Source organism: Acyrthosiphon pisum, chromosome X (genome assembly GCF_005508785.2).
Source record: "Acyrthosiphon pisum isolate AL4f chromosome X, pea_aphid_22Mar2018_4r6ur, whole genome shotgun sequence".
Classification (NCBI taxonomy): domain Eukaryota; kingdom Metazoa; phylum Arthropoda; class Insecta; order Hemiptera; family Aphididae; genus Acyrthosiphon; species Acyrthosiphon pisum.
In genome coordinates, this window is record NC_042493.1 from 69489576 (window position 1) to 69495332 (window position 5757).

Below are 5757 nucleotides of genomic sequence, written 5' to 3' on the forward strand. Positions count from 1 at the left end.
CTCATTTATTTCCCATACGTACAATATTGATAGTGACTACACCGTTTTACCTACATCGTGGTGTTTTTGTTTCATTACGAAACGTTCTACATTGTTGTGATATCTTATAAATATTAAGATTTGATTTTTATTGACATAAACCTAGAACCTACCTAGAACCTACCACCCATTTTATATTATTAAGATTTACAACATTCTATATAACTAAAAGTTTAAGGTAGGTACTTATATTACGAAATACAATTAGGTACCTATACTCTATTCGGAATGAGATTGTACCTCGGCGGTGACCAGTTTTCATTGGGCGACGGTTAGACATATTATGGTAAGACGTTTCCCCCACCTAGAAAGCTCGTGGGGCTAGAGCTGCGGAACGAAGCCACGCCCATGCACAAAAGTTGGCCGCCGAGATACGATCTCATTCCGAATAGAGTATAGTTATATTTATTTAATAAAACGTTTTGGGTACAGCAAATAACACGTTTTAACAGCAATATCAATATGTCAATATCCAATAGAATTCATTCGACCAATGTATAATATCGACATTGGCCATTTAATTACACTGAAATGTTGAATCTTAAGCAGATATTGAGCTGAGTGAATACCTGTGTTTTAGTCTAATGATATCAGTGGATTTCAAGGATTACAATAAGTACCTAACAGCGAATTTACATTTTTTATTACCTACACAGTGCTCAAATTGGGAATAATTAAGTAGAGGAACTCAATACAAAAATTTATAAACTGCGTTCCAAGTGCAAAATTAGCCAATGCAGACTCGTGGGGGGCTTCGCCCCCACACCCCCCAACTAATTCTTAGTTTTTCAGCACTATTTCACCTTAATTACAAAGTTTTCTATTCCAAATTTCCAAATATAACATGCAAGTAAATATAGATTTTTATTTTATATTCACCTTATTTTTCGAAATTTTTATTAAAAGAAATAATACCTACCTACATATTTCGGTAGGAAATAAAATAATAATTATCAGTGATGATAATATCTTAATAATTATAATTTGTGCTACTACAGACGCATACCTATCAGTGGCGTATATAAGGGGTAGGCCCCCTAGGCCAGAGCCCATAGTGAAATTGCAGGTTAAATTAAAGCATTTCAAGTATATCTACACAGTTTTTCACCATGATTAATTTAGCCGGTTGATTAAAATCGTTTTTAAGGAATCTACAAGGAAATGACTGTCAGGACTTACTTTGATGACTTAGATGTTAAATTCACAGTTAGATACTTGAAATTAAAATATATATACATATGGAATTGTCAATATTTTTAAAAAAGAATTAAATAATTAATTTTACTTAATTCTAAAATTAAATTGCACAATTTTTATTTGTATTGTATATATGTCATAATTATTATAACCACTCAGCTCCCTAAAATATGTATAGTATTATGGCTATGTTAGTCGTGCTTAGCTTGAATAGTGATAAATTGCCAAAATGGGCACATAGTGAAAATAATTTGTTTATACGCCACTGATACCTATGTCAATTGTGAACACTAGTTCACAGATATTTACAAACTAATGCCCAAAACAATTTTTATTAAAATTAAGAATGGATATAAGTTGTTATCAAAGATAAACCTTATGAATACCTACCTAATGAATTTTACATTTTTAACATAAAAATATTTTTCATTCTATTTATGGTTTTGACTAAATGTGTTCAACCATTTTGACCCACGATCCACTGTTTTTGTAACAATATTTTAACGACTCGTGTCACCTTTGTAAGCCATGAAAGAAAAAAACTTTAGCTTTGCGTAATATCCCATGCATAAGTGTGCATATTGTTCAATTCATAACTTATTCGAATTCATAATTTATAACTTATTTTTTTTCCGCAGATATTTTATAATACTATACTTTATTGTAGGTACATAATATCTGCAAACTACTAAACGACATATAAACAAACAATAATAAAAAAATTAACAAGGCATTAGGAAATCAAAACCAGTTGTATTCAACCGTTGGGTCGCTACCAAATCTTGGGTTGCGTAATCTATAAAAATGGATCATGACCAGTCTTTTTTGTTAAAAAAAAAAAGTTTATAATAAAATTATAAATTATAAATTTGAATAAGTAATGAATGAATTGAAGAACCATATTTTACAGTAGATCTAATGATAGTTAAAATATCTTTTTGCTTTTAATACCTACAAAGGTGACACGAGTCGTGAAAATATTGTTACAAAAACAGTGGACCTTGAGTCAAAAAGGTTGAACATTACTAGTAAAAACCCATAGATAGGATGAAAAATATTTTTATATGAAAAAATGTAAAATTACTAGGTATTCATTAGGTTTATCTTTGACAAAACAATTTAGATCCACTCCAAATTTTAATAAAAATTATTTTGGGCATTAGTTTGGTCCGTCTCCCCGTCGAAGTAAAAAAAATAGTTGGGGAATGCAAAAAAATATAAAAATAGTAGAAGAGCTCCGCCCCCCTACGCACCCTCCCCCACACCAATTCGAGCACTGTACCTACAATGTTTATAAAATTGGATGAAAATGAAATCGCTAAGGCTTCAATAGACTATTTTTTTCATTCATATAATGATGACTTTTCTCCAGATTTTACCAGGCAATTATTGTGTTTAAGAGGATTATTAAACACAATAATTCAAACAATAAAATTAAGAACGTCTCTTTGTTTATAATTAAAAATAACTTTTGTACAACATACTGCAATGTTATAACTAGGGCAGTGAAGTTGTTGCATTTGCATATTTTTCGTAAATGCTTATAGGTATTTGTTGCTGAGTGAGCTTCAAATATGTTTCGTTAAACTCTTAATTTAAACAAAAAAAAAAATGTTATTGCAATAAATGCAATTTTGGCGATTTTTTTTAATTTTACTGCAATTTCAACTATTTTTCATCATTTTTGTTTACATTTAAGATTATATAAAATAAAAGTAAGTAAACTTAGCAATGAACAAATTTCTATATTTGTTGTAAGTAATACTTCTTATTTTATTAATATTTCTATAGAGCGATTATCGTATTAAGGTTGCTAAGAAAACTTAAAAAAATCATTTATTATGCAATATTCATATTTAATTTTTATTATTATTTATTAAAATGTCTGATTTTGTTTATTATAATTAAATTTTTTCGATGCAATTTTTAAATTTATAAGTGCAATTTTTTATATATTTTAATGCAATAATGCAACCAATTTAGTGAGTTTTTTAATGTAATAACTTCACTGCCCTAGTTATAACTTATAACTGCATAAATAATTTATATTTCACTGTCTGTGACTGTAGCAATGGCGGAAAGGTCATTTCCAAAATTGAAATTAATCAAAAACTATTTGAGGAATAGTATGGGCAGGATCGCCTTTCTAATATTGCTAATTTGAATATAGAAAAAGATGTAGGTAGCTAATAAATTACCTAGACTACAAAAAAAAAAATGATTTCTATATTGGTCGATTCCAAAACCAGAAAAAAAACTTTCTCAAGTGAACAAAAATGTTTAATACTACCAAAAATATCATTTAGTTTAGTTTGTAAGTACCTATATTACTTAATTATTTAAATTATGTGTATACATATTTAAAATATATTACATATAAAGAAATAAATAACTATTGTAATCTTATTAGTTATTACTTATAAGTAATAATATTTTATTTTTTTTTATGAATATATTATTATGTTTACTGTTTACATGTTGTTGGCAAATATATTCAAAGGTTTAATGAGAGTGTGCTTTTGGGCGAGTTACAAAAGTATGTATAGAATTAAAAATTTGTGTTATGTCCATCATTATTAGGTTTTCTTAATTGTATTTACAAAAACTTAGGAATTTATTTATATTACCTCATTATTTCTAATCAACAATTTATCGACTACTCCAAATTTGTTCATAACAATAAGCGTAAAAAATTTAAATTAGGACCCATTCACTGAAAGTGACACTGGGGCCCTAGTTGACCTAGTTGTGCCACTGGGCATAATAATCTTACCTTAAAATTGTATAATAGGTTAATTCACTCTTATATCAAAACTAACAGCATACTATTAAAACTATTGAACGAAAATTTGGTATGCCGTACATGTGTAAGATGGAGACAACATAATATGTGGGTACATCGTCCTCTTGAGGGTACCAAAATATACTTATTTAAATATATTTAATTTTTATTGCATTTACCCGTGTTAGGTTATGTTAGGAGTGTGTTTAGTAATGTTTACAGTTTAATAGTTAGGGTGCAGGACTAATACTCGTATATTAAAGAAATCTAGACAGAGATGTTTTTAATTTTTTTGTAAAAATAAGAAAATATATATTATTAAATTGAAGTTTAAAGGTAAGCATAAAATATAAGTTATATTTGTAATTTATACGCGATTAGCATTGCGGTGTACTAAGTATTTTATATTTTAACTTTTAGGTATACATTATAATTTCGTAGTTTGTTTCAAGTAGGTATGTGTATTTTGTTTTGGTGAGATGATATTCCAATTTGCGTTGTGAAATATTGGTGCTATATTTATTTCCCCTTTGTGTAAAATTTTAGCAATGCTATTTTGGCATTTAAATGAATATAGTATTGGTGCACATGCCTGGGTATAAATGTTGTAGGCTTTCAAATTGCGTCATAATGTATTGGTATTGCGTAATCTTTTCTTATCGTGTTTCTTTACGCCCAAAATGGACATGTTTCCAGTGTGCAGACGGCTAGCCGCTAGGAATGTCAATGGTTTATTGAGGAGATGTGTTGTTTTTTAAATGATGATGTAACCGTTAGGGAATTTTGGTTACCTAATATTATTTTATATTGTATAATATATTTTAATTGCGTTTGATCTTTCACACCCAAATATGTTCGTTTAATTATATTAATTCTACAAAACATAAGTTTATTTAAGTATATAAGAGTATATAATTTATATATTACATTTTTGTTTGCGCCAATAAGTGGTGGGACCGAAGAAGAAGCAATGCCAACAGTAAAACAAAGGTATGTCTTTTGTGTGGTAAAATAATAAAATCACTCCGCTCCTTTTGATTTCAAATTATTAACATTTTATGCACTCTAGCATATTTTTGACCCATTTTACATTTACAGCAACGTGTTTTTTTGATTTACATTGTTTTTTAGTTTTTGATAAATGATTTTACAAATTGTCTAGTACATACTAAAGTTAATAGTCGATATTGTTATTTATTGTATAAACTTGATATTTTTTTCGACAAAATTATATATCGAACTTTTTATTTAAACATGTAAATAGGGGGAAGGTCAACCCCTCCGCTGTACAATATATATATTATAGTGTACCTATAGTCTATAGATGTGTAGACTCTAGAGTGTACCTCTGAGTAAGTCACATGTTACATTAATAAAGGTATGAGTTCATTTTGAATTTAACGATAAATCTTTGCATAAGATAAATTAGTCTTATCATCGAAGAGGATCTGTCAGCCTATACATATTAATAAGTATATTTTATGATATTATATATTATTTATATTGCTGTTAAATCTATACCGGTTTATCAATGAACACATCATTATTTCAAAAAGTGTTGATGTTTTTGAAAATATTTTTTTACATAGTTTCAAGTTGTTGAAAAAACAACGTTTTTATTAAAAAACTATATTTTTAAATATTTTTTTATCCTTATAATTTTTTAAGTTTTTTACTTTTTTGAATGACAACATTGGGTTTTAATTTTATATTCCAAAGCAGAATATTTTTCTTAGTAT